General features: G+C 37.6%; 1 protein-coding gene and 1 long non-coding RNA gene across 3 annotated transcripts in view; one reads left to right on the top strand and one right to left on the bottom strand.

The window, feature by feature from the left end:
* mtss1lb (MTSS I-BAR domain containing 2b) overlaps positions 1–22,010 on the bottom strand; it is a 78,886-nt gene that overhangs the window by 27,746 nt on the left and 29,130 nt on the right. The window lies entirely within an intron of this gene.
* LOC310730871 lies at positions 484–4,279 on the top strand. The gene is made up of 3 exons (XR_014534993.1): positions 484–2,516; positions 2,637–3,643; positions 3,734–4,279. It is a non-coding gene; the product is annotated as an uncharacterized lncRNA (long non-coding RNA).

Raw genomic sequence — 22,010 nt, 5'->3', positions numbered from 1 at the left:
GTATGTACATTAACATTACTTAATGTTTTAAAAACCCGCAGTGTAGTTCCGCAAGTTGCCTCTAGAGGATCAAAGCCAAAAGGTGCTTATCGAGGTGGAAGGCTTCTTTAAAGACATTACATTTTCTTAGCAAAAATAATGATATGACCGCCCCTCGAAATTAGCATGTGTATACCGTGTACTAAAGGTACTTTATACTTGTCACATGTACGTAACAGCACAGTGAAATTCTTTCTTTACATTTACTAGCAATGTTAGGAAGCTGGGATCAGAGATGATACAGCACCCCTGGAGCACAGAGGGTTAAGGACCTTGCGCAAGGGCCTAAGAGTGTCAGCTTGACGATTCTGGGGCTTGAACCCCCCGGCCTTCAGGAAACAGCAACCCCAGAGAATAAACCACTGAGCTACCAACTTTATCTCCCATTTGTTATTCGTCTTTTACAAATAGGTTATGTTTTTTATATATCAGTGATTATAAGTCTTTTTTTTGCACCTTCTGAACAAATATTAGAACTTGCATCCACATCTTCTTTATTACCTGATATCCTCCATCACTCGAAGCTGTGTCGCGGCCTGCGACATGATCTTTGCTGTCAAATCCATCACAACATCATAGTCAAGCTAAAACGTGAGCCAATCAAAATGTAGTGTAAAAAAAACACAGGCCTTCCCCCCATGCACACTTAATCACGGTCTAGCAGCTCATCATCAGTGTTAATATTTCTTTTGTATCTTACAGGAACTTCGCAGTCATGCAGATTTTCTGCTTGGATAGCCTGCACTGTCGAGACACACACACACACACACACACACACACACACACACACACACACACACACACACACACACACACACACATGCCAATGCACACAAGAGCAAACACAGTCACACACAAATGGAAATAAGCTCCATTAATAATTAACACATTCCTTCTTTGGGCCTACTGTTCTACCCAGCAACCATTCATTAATGCTGAGCACGACACACACACACACACACACACACACACACACACACACACACACACACACACACACACACACACACACACGCTGCACAGAAAGCTGAAACAGAAACTAGTGTCACAGCACTATGGCACTTTTTGCAGGAATGAGAGAGGAGAGAGGATCAGCAAAGAGTGAGAGAGAGAGTAACAAAATGGAGGAGAGGTGGGATGTGAATTACACATTGCGAGTGTGAAAAAAAAAAGAAACCAAAGGTGCGAGAGAGAGAGAGAGAGAGAGAGAGAGAGAGAGAGAGAGAGAGAGAGAGAGAGAGAGAGAGAGAGAGAGAGAGAGAAAAGAGAAAGAGAGAGGGAGGAAGGAAGAGGCAACGTCTCACACATGTTAATTGCTTTTGAATTGATTCTGTGTGTGTGTCTGTAGCACACAAGTACATGAGTGGCAGCTCAATTACTTCATTTTTTTTCCCTGTTTGCTGTTGTTTACTTCATCCAAAATCTAACCCTGCAAGACATCTGGGCAGCACATTTCCATCTCACACTGGAGTAGAAGTGTGCGTCTGCTGATTTCAACCCTCCTCTAACACATACTCCCTTTATGCAAGAGACTTATAGTGGAATATCTCGCAAGATATAAAAATATCGAATAATCCTGGTATATACTTCCGTATTCATTGAATTATACATGACCCATATTGGGTTTAAATAAAGGGAAAATTTATTGCTACCAACATGTAAAGACATCCTTTACAATCATCTGCCTCCAACTTTTTTTAAATCAATTTGGAAAAAAATGAGGCTGAAAAAGTCAGGTGTCCAAAAACCTTTGTCCATATAGTGTATATTGTATGTATATTTTCCATATAGTGTATATTTTACAGGGAGGTTGTAGCTCTGTGGTGCAGATGTTGGTCTTATGACTGGAAAGTCATGGGTTCAAATCCTATCACCACCAAGCTGCCACTGCTGGGCCCTTGAACCTTTATGTTACTCTGGATAAGGACATCTGACAAATAGCATAAATGTACATATGTAGTATAGTGTATAAATGTTGACCATAACATGATATCATATTTTTTTTAAACCATACTGTACTGTATTGGAGAAGTGCTAACTCAGTGATTAAGACATTGAATGGACGTTAAATCGACAGGTTGTGAAGTCCAATCCTAGCATTACTAAGCTACCAGTTTTTGGCCCTTAAGCAAGGCCCTTGACCCCCCACTAAGATAATTGCCGCTCTTGATAAGGGCATCTGGTAAATGCCATAAATGTAAATGTGTTGCTAATAGCAGATATTATTGCAATTAAGTATTTGGGCATTGAGTAAAAGACAGGAGGCGGAGCTGAAGGTGGCAGAGTTGAAGAAGCTGCAAATTTTATCGGGAGTGACAACGAGGGAAAGGATTAGAAATTAGTTTATTAGAGGGACCACGCAGGTAGGACATTTTGGAGACAAGGCGATGGTATGTGGTCTTACATAGGGTATACGGAGGATGAAGCCACCAGGCAGGGGAAAAAAAGAAAGACCATGAAGGAGGTTTATGGATGTGGTAAAGGAAGACATGCTGGTGGTTGGTTTGAAAAAGGCAGATGTAGAAGACAGAGGATGATCGACTGTGTCGATCTCTGACGAGAGCAGCCGAAAGAAGAAGATGAATTATGGCAATTAGGTTCTTGCATTTAACTGCAATGGGTTGTCATTATTTATTTTAGACAGTTATTTGCACATCTGTATTGACTGCAACCTACCACATGTATCTCCTTTATTATTATCACATGAAATGTGCTGTTTAACTCCACCTGAATAATGTTTCTCCCAACGTACTGCATCTGAATTCTGAAGTTTATTGCTTCCATTTGCATTACAAGTAATAATTATACCTACCCTTAGATAATTATACCTTCCCTTTCCTGTACACAGTCACCTTTAATACTGCACTACGATCTTACCTATTGCATTTAAACCTAGTTTCTAAATGCACTACACGTTGGTTGCTAACTAGATTTTATTGTCCCTGTACTCCTATTCCTGGCAAAGACCATAAAATTTAACCCAATGTTGTTTAAAAAAGTCCTTACTTTCAAAACATATATTGATTACATTTTGATATTCTCTTTTCAAGAAAAATAAATCTGCAAAATCAAGGCATTCACTTTCTTCGATATTTGTTTTTTTCCTTCACTTTCCATTAACTTTATCTTGATTAAATTACTAGAATATATTAGACAGCCTGGTTACTCATAATTTGATCAATTTAAAGTGTCAGGTTAATGAAAAGTAACCTGGTGACCAGCTTTCGTTTATTAATCACATAAAGCTGTGATTAATAGCAGAGCAGTAGTTTTGTGTCCACAGCGAAGTTTTCACACTTTATAGCCACGTCCATGTGTTACGCTCCTGCTTCCCACCATGCTCACCCTTTATTGATTTTTCTCAGGACTCTGAGTCAAGACTGCTAGGGGAAACATGAGGACCAGGGGAAGAAGCCGAGTGAGAAAAGAAAATGCACAAGTGAACACATGCCAGTAACATCAATTTCTTCCTACATCTTTTGCTTCCCAGATAGATTGATATCTTTTTATTGGTTTCAATATTTATATTATGCTTTTCTCCAAGCATAGATACAACTAATCAAAATGATCTCGCTGATAATAATATTGAAAAGGAAATAACGTAGTGAATTTTTTTTCAATAAGGATACATCACCGTGCCAACATCAACTGCTTCGAGAAAGAAAGAAAGAAAGAAAGAAAGAAAGAAAGAAAGAAAGAAAGAGTTTTCATAGTCAAGTCTGTCTGTATCTGAATTGCGCCATCTGGTAAACACCACTTGTACATAGGTTTACTTCAAGGTTACTCCACTTTGTATTAGAAGTTAGAATTTGCACTTTGTAAGAAAATATCTGCAGTCGCTTTCATGCCCTGCCACCGTTATGAGACTAATATGGTTAAGAATAAAATGTAAGCAAAAATTTCTGGTCTAGCTGGACTTTTAAAGGTTAGAAAAATAAACACAGGTACACAAATGTGATGTCTATACAGTATGCATGTGTGTTCAAGGTTTTCCCTCTCTCTCATTAGGGATTCATTTTAAAGGGATAAGATTATAGGGACAAATTTATGACCTTAAAATGTATATTTATAATTTGTCCATTTTGGGACAATGTCCAATGTTAAAAGCACCACAAAAATAAAATGGACATGAATTGAATAGAATAGGTAATAGTTAAAAAAGTTAAATATCTTTTTTATTTTTATTTTTTTTTGTTGCTTAAACCTGACAGAAAAAAAAATAAAATAAAAATAAATAAAATAGTAAATAGTAAAAGTAGGCAGAAAATATGCTAAATTATATACATTCTATGTTGAGTTTTGCATTTTTGCCATGTGCCTATGTGTATGTCTTCTGGAATAACATGAAGGTACAAGGATTAGATCAGGAAAAAAAACTAGAGTTTCCCATCTAAGTCCTCAGACATCATTTACAATAAAAAAAAAAAAAAAAAGGGCTACTTGCTTACAATGTTGATGCCACACCCTGAGAACTCCTCTCTACACACACCCTTATTTAACTGAACTTGAACTAAAAGACATGATTAGTTCAGTGTGTGTTTATATGACTAATATATAGTATCTACTAGTCTGTTTTAGCTGCAATAGGCTTGCTAGTTAAAAATTCCCACCACACTGTCCATGCTGTAAATTAGAACAGCTCAGAATCCACATGCGCTACTACGAACACCCATAAAAGTTTCAGGTCTGGTTTTGTATGTGCATTTAAAACTGTAATTCAGTGTGTAGTGTCTAGTGCCTATAATACAGACACATCCTATAAACATATTATAAGATGTTCATGCTAAAAACAGAAGTCTATTTGTACCTGGGGCTAAAATAAAAGTCGTTTTTCTCCTTTCTTTATTTTTGTATTGATGTTAGAATTGTAACGTTTAGCTAAAAGACAGATTGTTAATATTTTATTAAAGCATTAGAAATCCTTACATAACTTTGATAGAATGCTTAATTTGGCTAGTGACGATATTTGATTTCCCTACTAACGAGCAAAATGAATGAAATGACCTGCACACAGATTAGGTAAAATGATCCAAACCTCACGTCACTTAAAAGCATATCGAGTACACTTTCGAACCAGAATTTTGAAGCTTTTGTACCTAAAGAATTAGCAAACAATAAAAAATTTTACATTTCATTATGCAGGTTTGTCTTATTTATACAACTGTGCAGTTGAAGGTTTAGGGCCTTGCTCAAGAGACCAGCAGTAGCATCTTGGTTGTGCTGGGATTTGAACTTACAACCTTCTGATCAAAAGTCTAATAGCTTAACCACTGAGCTACCATCTAAGCTAAAGATATACTTTTATCTATTTACATTATAGATACATATCCTTTCATGGTATATGGCCATGTCCCACATATATTTTTATATGGCAAGTTTCCTGTTGTCCTTCATTCCCTGACCTGCCTCTCTGGCAATCTGGAGCTCTAATAAATGTAGGTTTTATTCGTATTTATTGAGTAATAGCCCTTATCCGGAATTCCTCCCATAACCACGAGAACAAAATACCGCACATGCACTCAAGTAAACTCGTGTACTCGGCCAATAAGCAACCGACTGACAGAGAACGTGGGAGTACTTAAACTTGTGTTCTGTCTGGAATAGTCAAAAAAAAAAAAAAAAAAACCTTACATCCAGGTGCTGCAGTAAGCCTTTATTCTATTCTACAAGCACTAACAATACCTCTGTGCTGTGGATTAGCGCACATCTGTGAAAGCGACCAGCGAAAGAGCAACACAGCTGTGAACTCCATTAATACATCAGGAGCTTATACTGACCGCTTAATACCACATCTAACATTCAATACACGGCTAACTAGAACTGATTAGCCGTTAACCCTGTTGTCTCCGGTAAGTTAAACACACCGGAAGGCCGGAGAGTAAGCTCCTCGCTCGTTTCCAGGGCAACCGATGAAAAGAGCACCAAAGGTGTACCCATGGAGAACAGTAGAAAAAAAAAATCAATCAGCCAGTGCCAAAAGATCTCAGATTAGGGTGCTGCGTAGTGCTAACGCTAATGCAGCTGGAATAGGAGCTAATTAATTTTTAGGAGAAAAGTGTTTCAAGATTACAAAATTCAATTCCAATCAAATCATTTTTATTTCTATAGTGATTTTTATGATGGGCATTGTCTTAAAGCAGCTTTACAGAGATAAGGAGGTTTATAAAGTTGTATAAAATAAAGTTTAGTGCCTATAAGGCCATGTCCACACTAATACGGTTTTTGTTTGAAAAACGAATAAAACTGCCTGAGCAAGAAACTTTGAGAGGAACCAGACACCTGAAAAAATATGGCTCCTGTGATTTAAAAAATAAAGATATCACTGTTGAAGATTCAGAGAACTAAATTCTACAAGTAAAATATAACTGTGTAAAAACTTTTATACACCGACATCATCAGATTCTCGAGAGCCAAAAAACGAATTCGTTTAAATTCACTTCAGCTGCTCAGCGCTGCTTTGCAAACTACCAAATTGTCCATATAGAAGAGAAGAGACATTTTTCCCAATGAGTGACTGGCATAATGATTAATAGGTCTCCAGTCTGTAGCTGTCTGTTCCACCTGTAGTGGTATACTAATTCAGTTTCAACCAGGGGGAACTCTGAGGTGAGATTTTTTTCTTTCCAGCACTTACAGTAAATACTGCAATTATTCCTGTACAGATGGAAAAAGGTGATACATCTCAAAGCCTTTTTTAGTGTTCACAGTTTCTCTCCTTAACTGAGTTTCTTCAGTCAAATCTGGGAACTCAGACTTCATTTTACTTTGTTTATTGTTTAATATAAGTATGAGAAGTATGCTGGAAATCTCATTCATTCTGTTAAACCATACTTGTGACATCTGACTTTCGATCCCCAACTAATAATTTGTTTTTGCTAGCCACCTTCTCTCTCTCTCTCTCTCTCTCTCTCTCTCTCTCTCTCTCTCTCTCTCTCTCTCTCTCTCTCTCTCTCCCTCCCTCCCTCCCTCTCCAAGCATTAATCCAGCCACCTTTTATTTTCTTTCTTTTTCTTGTCATGAGACCAAAAAGTGCAGTGTGCATGCTGTCTCATGACAGTAAACCCTGACTATAAATGATGCTGGAGGCATTTAAAGACTTAAATGCAACTCATCCAATCAAACAAATAGCACTGCTATATAAGATAGATCTTTTAGATAGATAGATAGATAGATAGATAGATAGATAGATAGATAGATAGATAGATAGATAGATAGATAGATAGATAGATAGATAGATAGATAGATAGATAGATAGATAGATAGATAGATAGATAGATAGATAGATAGATAGATAGATAGATAGATAGATAATCTCCAGAAGCACACTCTAAAAACTAGTGAAACATCTTCCCAGGAGTGTGAATGTTATTATAACAGCAAATGGGAAATAAATGTGGAAGATTTGTATTTTTTTTTCAAAAGAATCTTTTGTTCATATAGTGTACAAATATGCAATTAACAAATAACTAACAAACCCAAGGACATCAAATATGTTCATGTTACAGTATTTATGTTAAATTAATGTCATAATAATAGAAAAAAAAAAATAATAATAAAAAAAAAACAGCCTCCGTAAATCCTGCCGTTAAACTTGTTTATTCTGATTATAAAAAAAATTTGGGTCAAGGTGGCATTCTGGTGCTATTTCGACTTTGGCCTGCCCCCTTGTGGGCAGATCATTTGTTCCTACAGATGTATTAAAAGGTATGCATGTGTGGTTTGTGTAGCTGTGGTTCATTGCAAATGAACAACATATCTAAAAAGCAGTGCCATGCTATCATGGCCACGGCTATAGAAACCATCAATATAACTGAGAGCTGCGTCACTGACAGGTATCTCATACTAAAAGAATTAGCATTACTAAAGCAAGAAACCCATTGAACACAATTCAACAAGTTTCCTTTCACTGTAGCCACAGCAGCACCACCCACATACACATGATCTCTAGTAGAAGCATCAATATTAACCTTGTACAGTGACCCCGGGGTTTCCATGCATTTGTGTGCATTATGGTTTTCCTGGGGATTGGAACTTAAATCAGATTGTGTGTTTTGGTGCAAACTCTACAAGAAAGAAAACACAAAGGTATAAGGTTCTTGAGAAAGCTAACCAACTGTTTTGGCTGACCTTTCCTCACAATGTCCAGTTTTTTCGGTTTGTGACCAAATCAATATCTTCTATTCTGTCAGCCATTGTGGTATGAAAGAACAGCTATTAAATCTACACAAATATATTTAAATTTGTGTAGTTTGCTACAGGTGCTCTTTCTGACCATCCAATCAAAGGACATAAAGATTGCAGACGTTATTGTACACCTGCTGGATGGCCTCGGAGTTGCCAGATCAACATATGATTGGTTAAAGCATGAGCTTCAAGCAGCATGAACTGTACACAATAAGAGCCCACACAGTTTATTTTAAAAGCCTGAACACAGATACCTTTGACCAAAGCAACATGTGATGTGACTGCTGAAATCTGATTGGATAAAAACTGTACTGTATAGAGTTTAAAGCTGTACTCTCAGTGTACCTCGGAGAAATGTTATGAAATGAAGAGAATACTGGTAATAATGTATTACTCATTCATGGACAACAAATATATTAAAACTTAAGTCAGGGATTCACACACACACACACACACACACACACACACACACACACACACACACACACACACACACACACACACACACACTTACAAACTGGAATAAGCATCAGCACTGGTAAAACTAAACCTGTCTTTCCCAGCAAGCACAACTATCCATTTTTATTAAAATTTTATTTGTATAGCAATTTTTTACAATGGACTTTGTCTTAAAGCAGCTTTATACACATATGAAGCAGTAATACAGCTATATAAAATAATGTGTATATATTGCATATAAGGTTGTCCTTTATAATTGTTTATCCCTGATGAGCGACCCAGTGGTGACTGTGACAAGGAAATAAAACCTTGAGAGTAAGCAGACCAAAGGGGAATCTGGGTGGCACTGAATGTCTATTCATTGCAGTCTTATTGTTAAGTAGTGTAGTAAAAGGAATACTATAAATTTTTTTCCAGCTTTTAGAAATTCTAAATGTAATAAATCAGAAAAGCCTAGGAAATTCAGTGTCTTAGCTATCTTCATGCTAGGCTATGAATGCTAGGCTATGAATTTGTGTAGAAGGAGCTAAGCAGGTTGAGTGAAGCACCTTGTTTGTGGTGACACAATTCAAACATAAAGGCAGCGTCGCTTCATCTGAGAAAAATAAATCACCCTGGTCTATTCCAGAGTCGACCTCTTCAGGGTTGCAGCACGAGATGTCAGATCCTTATGCAAATACATTTTTCTTTTCATTTCCATTTTGCCAATTTTGTAATTTATGTTTCTGTGGTTTCCTCTTGTTCTGACTAAATGATGCCAGAGGTTGCCAAGAGGATTTGCAGAGTAAGAAATTCGTAAAATTGTGTAACAATCTGTTTCCTGTGCACATGACACTGAACTCTTAAATGTTGATTCTTTCATTTGACCTAATTCATATTAAATTCATCCTAACAGATGAACGAAATAAATGACCCTAACGAATAATTGATCCTACAGCATTATAACACATTCTTACAATGATCAGAGAGTTATATGCAACAGAACCCGAAATGAACGTAAAATCTTGAGCTGATCACTGATTAAAAGTTAAAAAAGTAAAAAAAAAGCCATAACAATTACAGTGCAGATTTCTATTGGACAAAGTGAAAACAAGAACCAAAAACTTGAACAAAAGAAATATTAAGTATAAAATCTCATTCAGTATATATGAGACTATGATACATACAGCAGCACACTAACATAGCAGCAACATAACATTTACAATTAGGTATTCAAGCTAATAACATGAGACCCGAGTGAAAGTAGGTAGAATGTTATGGGGCTGATCAGAATTATAATTTAGTGCCACTTTAGAAATTCCACGGTTGGGCTTAGCCAGTATTTTAGTACACCTACTTTGCTAGCTGTTAAGTTATTTCCTAGCATTCTAATCACTTGTCTATCATTGTCAGATTTTATTAAAGGGGACATAACACACAAAGTTTCAGCTAATCTCATGTTAATCTTAAAGTACAGTAGTATTGCATCTTTCATTCTTTAGTTGTATCAGATTTTCATAAGACACCTGAGAGCTCCTGGAGGTATAACGTGGACAGAGCTAAAGAGTCGCAAGCATGTGCATTGATCATTTGCGAGCTGTGACGTCACTATAAGTAAAACAGTGACAAAAACTTGAACTATAGCTAACAATTAGATCAGCCGTATATATTTGATCCAGAATCTGATCCCGAGCCTGAAATTGAATATTAAGAGCAATAGCAGCAACAACGACTACAAGAGTACTGAAGAAGTTTCTCCTTCACATCCACTTTGAAAACATTCTTCTTGAGCAAGTCCTGTGCAGCAGTGTGATGACTTCTGTAACTGAATGAAGCACAATGCAGCTTGATAGTGCTGGGACATAAACTCACAGTCTTTTGATCAAAATTCTAATGGCTAGCTTGATTACAAGATGGAAAAAGAAGCGAGATCTGTGAAGCTGACTGAGAAAAATGTACAGTTTGTCTTTAGTACTTTTCCATGAAGAATGGCTAGAGCGGCTATAAGCAACGGAAAAAAAAAATGGATAAAAAAATGTAGATGGATTCGAAAAATGAAAGGATTCAGGAATATTCAGCTCTTTCATTCCCTACTTAACCAGTTTCCTGTTTGGGAGTGAAGAAATCAGCCGGTTCGAGATACGTCACTTCAACGCAGTCATGCAGAAATATCTCAATTTCTGAAAGAGAGAAAGATATAGACAGAGAGAGAGAGAGAGAGAGAGAGAGAGAGAGAGAGAGAGAGAGAGAAGAGAGAGAGAGAGAGAGAAAGAGAGAGAGAGAGAGAGAGAGAGAGAGAGAGAGAGAGAGAGAGAGAGAGAGAGAGATCCAAACTAACCTGCCCATAAACACCCAATGTCTTTAGGGAGGAATATCAATGAGAGTCTTCAAGCCTTCCCACTACATTGCCATAGCAACTGCAGAGAGATTCGTCTGCTTCTATTGCTCTTTCTGGTGTGTACACACCCACACACACACATACATGCCAACTACATACACATCAGAACACTATTACTGCATTTGTACCACACAACACTGAGATGGTTACAGCCTTAGACTTTTCAACACACACGTAATCTCTGTTTTCATCATTTCAACATCTGGAGAGAAAGAAAAAGGGAGAGGGAGAGATAGGGGTAAGCTGGTGCTAATTATCAGGAGTTCCTCTGAGGGACTATGAGTTTTAATAGCCCCGGTTTATGAGTTACTTTCCTGCTGGGAGACACAGGATTACAGTGTGTATGACCCCCACACACATATATACACACACAGAACAAACAAAGCACAAATACAAGATCAGACTTGGATTCCCATACAGAGAAGCAACAGAGAGAACCACATGGGACTTTTGCTGACGTTCACTCGGACCAGTTACGCAAATCCTTCAGAAAGTGGATCACTAAAGACACAGTCATGCGCTCCTAATACGTTTTTACATTTATGCCCGAGTTCCATCCCTGATAGACATAGGAGACAGGAAACTCTTTACACTTGTGTTAATTCCTGTACCTACAGAAATATTTTATACTACACATGTGTACAGAGTAAATCTATAGCTGATTTTTGTAAATTTATTGGAACCGTATAGAGTATTTTTATTTTTTTTTCCATGTCCAGATATGTTCTTTTCCGCTTTCCTCCCACCTCCCAAACACATGAATGTGTTGGTTACTATTCTGCAAAGTTTTTTCACTACATTTTTGAGTGTGCTTGTGGAGATTTGTGCTCATGTAGTTGGGGTGCAATCCAATTTATCTAAAATGTTTTTCAATACATGCTCTAAAGCAGGCTTCTTAAGATCTTCCACTCCAACCGATGTAAAGTATATCTTTATTGAGATCAATTGTCAACTATGTGCTTCTAGTTTGAGGAAAGAACCTCATAGGGCTAATAGGATCTAATTCAGGTTTTCTAATAGTTCTGTCTATATAGGATGTTATATATATATATATATATATATATATATATATATATATATATATATATATATATATATATATATATATATATATATATATATATGAAATAAGTATTTAACACCATTTTTCTCAGTAAATTTCTTTTATATATATATATATATATATATATATATATATATATATATATATATATATATATATATATATATATATATATATAAATTTCTTAAAGGTGCTATTGACATTAAAATTTTACCAGATGTTGGTAACAACCCATGCAATCTACAAATGCAAAGAAATCAAAATATAAAGGAAAAAGTATTGAACACATGAAGAAAGGGAGGTGGAAAAAGACATTGAAAGCCAAGACACCAGCTGAAAGCAATCGGTAATTAGAAAGCAATCGTGCCCTGTGTCAGTGCAAATTATTATCAGCTGGGTAAATCCCAAATGATAGCCTGTATAAAGGTGTCCCATTACCAAGGTTTTACACAAGAAACATTTTATAATGGGTAAAAGCAAAGAGCTCGCTCAAAACTTTTGAATCCTAATTGTTGCAAAACATACTGATGGGATTAGATACAGAAGGATTTCAAAACTTCTGAATGTTCCAGTGAGCACTGTTGGGGTCATAGAGTGTCCAAGAGTAAAGGACCACTTGTGGAGAGCTTTAGAATGGCCTGGAATTAGCAGGTAGAATTGTTTCAAAGAAAACAATAAGTAATGCACTCAACCGCCGTGACCTGTGTGCAGGCTCACCACGCAAGACTTCACTTCTTAAGTAAAAGCATGTTGAAGCTCGTTTAAAGTTTGCTGCACAACATTTGGACAAGCCTGTATAATACTGGGAGAATATCGTCTGGTCAGATGAGACCAAAATGGAACTCTTTGGATGCCATAATACACACCATGTTTGTAGGACAAATGGCACTGCACATCACCACAAAAACACAAACAGTGAAGTTTTGAGGTGAAAACATCATAGTGTGGGGCTGTTTTTTCAGCATTGTACTGGCAAACTTCATATAATTGAAGGAAGTATGAATGGAAAAATGTACTGGGACATTCTTGATAAAAAATCTGCTGCCATCTACCAGGATAATGATGAAACCAGGGTGAACATTTCAGCAAGACAATGATGCCAATTGTTTTTGAGAATAAAAAGAATAAAGCTGCTAGAATGGCACAGCCAATCACCTGACTTAAATCCCATTAAAAATCTATGGAAAGAACTAAAGATCAGAGTTCATAGAAGAGAAAACAGAACTGTCAGGATTTGAAGAATGTTTTTGTAGAAGAATGGGCCAGAATCACACCTGAGCAATGCGTGCAACTAGTTTCTCCATACAGGAGGCGTCTTGAAGCCGTTATTACCAACAAAGATTTTTGTACAAAGTATTAAATTTCAGTAAGCATGTTCAATACTTTTCCCTGTGTCATTTCACATTATTACACATAACTTAATTTATGGACATCTATGGTTTGATTTCTTTGCATGTGTGGACTGCATGGGTTGTTACCAAAATTGTGATGTCAATAGCACCTTCAGAAATATATTTACTGAGAAAAATGGTGACATGATCAATACCTATTTTATCTGCTGTGTGTGTGTAATGCAAAAAATTTGCATAAAGTATCAAGTGAAAGACAGTTTAACGCCCTTCAGCAGGTTGATTTTTCAGGGAGATATTTCAGATAAAATAAAACCCTAGACTTTCCTGTTTGACAAATATCATAGCATGCCCTGAGAGATGTGCTGCTGTGATGTCAACATTGCCTGGTATACACACCTGGGTTTTCATTTTTGGTTTACTATACACAAAACCATCTGTCCTGTAAAAAACAGAAGCCCCACACCTCACCTTGGCAGGCCAAATCTCTTCTGCTGACCTGCAGGTTAATATTCTCTGGAAAAAGTCCCCCATGGAACACAGAAATCAGGTGATTTTTTTTAAAAAGATGTTCATGTACATTTATACTAAACAGGAAAAAAATAGCAACTAGGAAATACTCATTGAGGAGATTTTTTGTTGGATTATGTCCATATCCTAGGCACTGCTGAGCAAAAAAAACAAGTCAAGCCCAAAATTACTGATATTAAGATTTCAATTTTCTTACCAACAAATCAGTAATCAGGAAATGAGCTTGTGTACTGACACTTGCTTGTTTACTTTTGCTGCATTTAACTTGATTAGGGGGAAAGCAAGAAACAGGAAACTTTCACTTATAGGGTCTTCGTGTACGCAAAATCTGGGCTATGATTCAAATGCATGGTATTAAAATTCAACTCATTTTACCGCTCACTCAATTATTCACAAATACTCAACTGTTTGAAGCTTATGAACAAAAAAAGGAACAAGACTGACTCAGATGGCATGAATAATTAAAAGCTATCACATACTAAGCTACTTTATTTGTATCATTTTGGTCATTTCCTGACTAGTGATTTGTTGTTAAGATCATTAAAACTATATATTTTGCCATTTTGGACTTTACCTTCCCTTCCTTTTTTCCTGAAGACTGTCTCACTGAGACTCCTTAAATGCTACATTTCTTATAAAAAATCTTTAGCATCTAAATAATATACTTTTATACGTACTTTTTTCTTTACTAACTAACAATGTTTAATCACTAGAATAGCTTATAAGATTGGATTGTACATCTGCCAGAGACAAATTAGGTGTTGATATAGAAATCATAATGCAAACAATGGCACGGTAATCATATATAGTATATATAAATATATCATAATCAGGAATAGGGACAACACTGTGGTAAAATATCCTTTCAACTGTTTTTGGCACTCAATCTAAAATAAAATAGATGCTCACTGGTGTAGAAATTTACAATATATTTTATGCAATGGAGCAAAAATATACACGCATGTACAACGAATAGTGTACAGTGTACAGCCTCGCTATCATTCAGCAGGATTAGTATACAAAATTCAGCATGATCATTCTGAACTCATTTAGAAAGTCGTGTGAAATTATACAAACTGATTATTGTATGCTGATATCCTCTTTCCCTCAATATGAGGTGTGTGTGTGTGTGTGTGTGTGTGTGTGTGTGTGTGTGTGTGTGTGTGTGTGTGTGTGTGTGTGTGTGTGTGTGTGTGTGTGTGTGTGTCTAAAGTGAATTGGTCTCAGTGAAACAGTGACCCACTGAGCCTGGCCTAGTTCTCAGAGTCCACTGTAGCCATCAGCAAGCCATCAGGCATTTAAAGAGTCAGCTCACACTTTACACAAGTGACTGATTACAAGATTACATTCACATCTACTGATTGATGAAAAGTAATAGCAGCTGTCAATATTAAGAGCTGCCTTATTCACTAGCTGGCATAAACTCTACTTGCAGCTCACAATCTTCCCATAATCACAGAATCACTGTAAAAGTGATTGTGATCATAATTCCATACAAATCTATATTATAATAGGCAAACATGACATTCAGTCTTTAGTTTCTTGAGATAACTGCATCAATGTGGCACCGTTATATAACAAGTCACATATACTGTAGAGACAAACACACATACATACACACACATATACACAAACACACACACACGTGTACACACACGTACACCAGTGCAGACAGGAACAGGTATGGGTCTGCTATTTCAAGTGAAGGGAAAAAAAAACAGGGCATACGCAGTCTTCATTGTGAAGTGCTTACGGCAGTTCCCTTTGACCCTGGCAACACACGATGTGATTGCTGCAGCCTGATTGGATAAAAACTCTAACTATAAAAAAGAAATAAAGAGAATAGACTTCTGGTAATAATTGATTACATATTCATGGACAGACATACATAATTTTGCCAAAACAATTGGGTCACCTGGTCACAAGTATGGAATGTGATTTTTGAGCATTGCACATTTCAATTCATCAGAGCTCTATAGCAGGCCACTCAAGATCTTCCTCTCCAAAGAATGTAAACCAGATCTTCAAAAAAATCGCTTTGTTCACAGAGGCATTGCCATGCTGGAGCAGGTTTGGGTTTCCAAGTTCAGGTGACTGCAAAATAGTATTATAGCGCATTTAAAAACGTCCTGCACAATTAAGTACCTCCAGCTTTGTGGTAACAGTTTGGAAAAGAACCACATATAGCAGGAAAGTTCAGGTGACCCAATACTTTTGGAAATATAGTGTATATTAAACCCAAGTCAGTGACAGCTGAGAAGGCCTACCTGGTCATGTAGTTTCAAGGTTTTGCTGGTTCAGGGTTTAGTTGACCTGGCTTCATGGCTAAAGAATAATTATGGTGTCAAAATGAACCAAAAAAAGTTTATAGGAGTTTAGTCTACATGGTGATGCCAAAAGACATTGTACTGAATCTCTCATAGTGACTGCTGAATCTATATTGAGAGCTCATCAGCCAGGGGATGACACTGAAGCCATTCATCAGCTTGTTTTCTTCCCACATGCCTTCTTCTAACCAACCAAGGCCTAATCTGCAAAGTCCCAGCAGCAGACGGCACAAGAGAATCTCTTTTCCTTGTTAACATACGCCATACACACATGGACCGGTCCGGATCGAGTCGGCTTTCAAACTAAGTCTGCTGGGACAGAAAGTGTGTTGTGTGAAGTGTAAATTGGGGACTCAGTGTCAAAGAAACTGAAAAACCTGAAGCCCTCAATCAAGGAAGCGCAGAGTGAGCTGAGAAACGGAGTAATAAACGAGACACAAAAAGACTGTACACGCACATTAAACGAATAATTCATGCAAGGCTTTATTCCCGGCTCAGCATGCATCCAAAAGCGTGCATCAAAATAGAGCAGCTGCGTGAGGAACCGTACTGACGCGCTGATGTCTCACGGAATGAGCAAATAACACTGACATTTATGAGGAAAAGGAGAATCTTTGAGAATAACTAATGATTATCACGGAGGAAGAGGAAAAAAGTAAAAGTAATACTTTGTCTACAAAAAACAAAAACTCTGGACAAACACTGGAAAAGACCTACAGAGAAGAACTTTGATCTGATCACTACATATCACATATATGCAGATTGTCACACAGTGGTAGTGAATCTGGGCCTCTTTTTCAATTCACTTACTGTACATACTTGTTTCTGAAACAAAGGATGAAACCAGACGACTGCTTGAGCCTTATATGGAAAACCTGTGAGGCTCAACACAGATTGTAAACAGAACTCAGGATCAAACCATGGTTTCAAAAAATAGGAAACAGAATCGATGCGCTCCTAACATTCCTATGTACCAATATTCAGACCTGCAACCTTGTCATGAAGCAACAGCAAATAATAAATCACTCATTCCTACAAATCAAAGCAGTGCTAAGCAATAAAGCAACAAACATCAGCAGCAGCATAACCTAAAACCAGCTCTAAACTATTATTAAAAGTGAATGAGACGGTTAGAGAGCAAGACTCTAAATGCAAGCAAGAGAAAATAGGTCTAGAGTGTAATATGTCACTTTAATTGAGGACAATGATCTCCAAAGCATGTTTTCATCATGTTCCCCTCATCACCCATTTTTACATGTGGTACTTCCCAGGAATGTGTAGAACATGCACACTGGTGGAGCACCATTTTCCCAGCACATTCTCAGATCATTTAGAAAACACACAAGAGTCCTGATCAATTCCATGCCTTTTTATCTAAAAATCAGCCACTTTCCACAGCCTCAGTGTGACCGATGACAGGGGACAGTTCAATAATAAATAATAAACAGCACAATAATACAGTAACACAGAGATCCCAGCGTTCCTGCCACTCCTGGAATGTGTCCTGGAAGTCTTCTTTTTGAAGCGTTTCAAGCTTCTTCTGTGATTCGTGCTGGATCTCTGCAATGGTGTCAAAACGGTGACCTTTGAGCTGGATCTTCATTTTTAGGAAAAGGACAAAGTTCACTGGAGACAAATCTGCCAAGTAGGGTGGATGCGAAAGTGAGATCATGTGGATTGTGGTCTTCCTGATCTCTAGTCATGTTCCCGTTAAATTAATCCACCCTTCAAGCGAAAGCACCTCGAAAGTCTCATTGCAGCAGTATGTCAAACATATGCTATGTCAAACGTGTCTGTGGCAGATTTGATCAGAATAGCCCCAGCACCATTAGTCTTGAAACTTTTTGATACCACCTTCTTTGTATATATATATATTTCTCTCTGTCTCGAAACAAAACACAATGCCCCTTCTTTCAGAAACTGAGCTAAACAGCAGTTTTCCAACATAATAACGACCCCAAACACACCACCAAGGTGACAACTGCCTTGTGGAAGTTGAAGCTGAAGGAGTGGCCAAATATGTCTCCAGACCTGAACTCTATTGAGCACCTTTGGGGCATCCTCCAGCAGAAGGTGAACAAGCCCCATGTGTCTAACATTCAGCAACTATGTGATGTCATTATCAAGGAGTGAAAGCGGATCCCAGCAACAACCTGTGCAGCTTTGGTGAATTTCATACCCAGGAGGATTAAGGTAGTGCCAGAATACAATGGTGTTTATACAAAATATTGACACTTTGGACACAGTTTTGACATGTTCATTTAGGGTGTACTCACTTTTGTTGCCAGCTATTTTAACAATAATGGTTGTATATTGAGTCATTTTTAGAGGACAGTAAATCTGTACTGCTATACAAGCTGCACATTGACTACTCTAAAATATATCCAAGTTTCATTTCTATAGTATTGTCCCTTTAGAAGATATAATAAAATAGTTGGAGGGGTGTACTCACTTTTGTGAGTAAATACTTTTGAGGGTTATTACAATTTTCCAGTATTCACTGGTCTGGAAGTGGTGAACAAACCCTTTCTGATTGGACAAAAATATAACATCCACACACACGTACTGGAAGCAGTGCTCCAAAAGAAACAATACGAAATGAAGAGAATAAACTGTTGGTGAATAACATTCATACAATTTCATGGAACAAATATTAGAATGTATGTTGTAAATGTAGGTCAGTGCTTCTGATAGTGTTTAGGCCATATACATTTTTAACCTTTTGTCACATCCCAAATCCCTTCATGACCTGTGCACTTTGAAGAGTCAAAAACAGTGTTTTAACTTAAAGCCTCAAAGCTTGGGGTTAGAACTTCAAAGCTTTAGTTTGTTCACGTTAACTTGAGCCTGAACAGATGATTAGTCCTCAGGTGCTTAAAGAAAGACAGGCGGCCTATAAGAGTAGCTGTCACTTATTATAGTAAAGTGAGCAAGGAAGATTGGAATCAGCTGGGCGCCGGGCCACGGTGGGGAATGGGTTTGATTAGGTAGCGGTTACGATGCTCACTTGGGGCTGATGGGGGGGGAGTCGGCAGGAAAATGATATAATACTCCCCAAAGGAGGTTTCTGGCAAAAGATAATGATGTGACTAAAAATACTTAATAAGGCAACAGCTAAGACCAGATGTGGCTTCTAACACAAATAAATGGGAATAGAAATAACAATAGGAAACAAAAAAAGGCTTCGCCCATCTCTTTCTTTCTCGCTCTCATATCTTTCTGGAGTATTTCTGTTAATCATGCTGACCTCATGGCTGTATACAGTAGAAACAAATCTCCCAGGACATGAGCTCACCAAGAAACAAAATAGCAGCACTGATCTGAAATGCTGCCACGGCTATTAAAGGAACAGCTTGGCAAAATATCGCCTCTACATCATTTTCCATTTACGACGATGTAGTCTTTCAGCCTAGACATGATAATTGTCCAAGATCCATTTATTTATGGGGTTATACCAGAGCCTAATATGGCTGACAAATAAAAGAAGGCATTTTATACACACAGAAGGTTTGACTGTTCCATAAGGTGCTGCAACCCATCCCTTGTAAAGTCTCCACAGGCTCTGGATCCACCACCAGCTTTAACAAGATTAAGTGGTTACTGAATATGAATAGCAGAGGAATTTGTTCACAGTCAATCTACATCATCGCCAAGCGATCAAATCTTTAAATCCTATGGGAAAATATGGTGCAGGTTGGACAAGATGGCTGCTGTCATAATGTTTAGCATTTACCAGCACAATAGCAACCATTTCCTATAAATGTTACCTGCAGTTACATACAATATCCTACTTGTTGGATCCCACTTCATGAAGATTTCGGACGTTGGACTTTGAGAATAAATGACCCCTTAATCGCTACTCAAAATAGCATTCTACATACAGTACATCAGCTATGTGTTTCAGCCATGGTATCAGGAGCTACCGGCGGTTCTGAGCAACTCTATGGCTGTATGTGTTGCAGTTTTGGATTAAAAAACTTATATTACTGTTACATTAACACCAGTATACCATACACTTTGAACTTATTTACATAATTTCAGCAACACATTGAATGCAGAGATTTAAAAGGCCAAGAGGTTGTCAACTAATGGACTGTGATCCAGATTGCCGACTCAGCAAAGTATTTCAGCAGGACAGCCTGAGCCCTGGGAGAAAAAAGGAACTCATGTCTGATATGCAAGTTTTCCAAACATCATCCTTGTTTACAAAGATCCTCACCCACAGATTCGATCGCATGACTTTTGAGAAATTATAGCTGACAGAGGCTCAACAGGAAAAGAAGAATGAGGTTTTTTACTTCCTTTCTTTGTAAGCCAGAAAGATAATGTATGTCAACCTTTACAAAAATACTCTATAACCATGCACTAGATTTAAAAGTTTCCTTTTCACCTCATAAAGTTATTGTGAAGTCGTATTTCAGTTGATAGGATGTTGAACTTCCCAGTTCCACCAAGCTGTCACTGCTGGTCCCTTGAGCAAGGCCCTTAACCCTCAACCCTTTTATAGTTATTGTATATTTATAGTTGTATATAATAATTGTAAGTCGCTTTAGATAAGGGCGTCTGCCAAATGCCGTAAATGTAAATGCTCTCATCACTTCTAGCACTGCACCATGCTCCCTCTAATCTTCTAGCACTGCTCAACTGGTCCGATCATCTCTCAGGGTAAGAGGTAGGTATACATCAATACTCTTTTCTGTTCTGGCACCGAGGTGGTAAAAATGAACTTCCCCTAGATGTCAGAACTGCCGAGTCACTGCTATCGTCAAATGAAAGATATCTTGAAGACCTACCACTTCCTGAAACACTTAAACTAGCACTTAATTTCCATGTTTATTTCTTTATGTATTAAAAAAAGAGTGCTATAATTCCTCCCACCAGAAGGTGTTTTAGGCTGATAGTATTCTAAGTTTGTAATCTAGTGAACCTGTGTTTATTTATTTATTGATAGAGAAGTCAAAGAACTTTTGTACGTCGCTCTGTTTAAGGGATCATCATCTGTCTCCATGCCCCTCGGTCCTCTACATCTTCCTCTTTCAACACAACTACCTGCATGTCTTCCCTCACCACATTCATAAACCTCCTTCTTGGCATTCCTCTTTTCCTCCTTCCTGGTGGCTCCATCCTCAAAATTCTCCTACTGATATACCATGTCCCTCCTATGCAGATGTCCATCTCAATCTCACCTCCCTCACCTTGTCTCCAAAACGTCCTACATGCGCTGTCCCTCTAATAAACTCATTTCTAATCCTGTCCATCCTCATCACTCCCAACGAAAACCTCAACATCTTCAGCTCTGCTACCTCCAGCTCCACCTCCTGTCTTTTACTCAATGCCATTGTCTCTAAACCATACAACATCTTAGGTCTCACCACAGTAATATAAACTTTTCTGAAAACTTTAGTATGTCTCTGAACTACCGATTTCTTTCAGAGCTTTTTTTTAAGATGGGAGAAGAAAAAGACATCACTCTGACCTTCTTCTGTCTGTTCATCTGTTCAACATAGATATACAGAGCCTGTCAAAAATTTGGACACACCTAGTTTTTAATGGTTTTTGAGACACATGCGTTCTTTTCGTTTCCATGCAACAAACTCATTAATAGGGGGAAAACATACAAAAATTGGAAAGGGTATGACTTCTGTGGAAAATTCCATGGACAGAGTCCAAATTTGACATCT

The sequence above is a fragment of the Silurus aristotelis genome (assembly GCF_946808225.1).
Source record: "Silurus aristotelis genome assembly, chromosome: 9".
NCBI classification, from domain to species: Eukaryota; Metazoa; Chordata; class Actinopteri; order Siluriformes; family Siluridae; genus Silurus; species Silurus aristotelis.
Note: the sequence above shows the minus strand (reverse complement) of the source record. Positions and strands in the feature narration are given on the sequence as shown.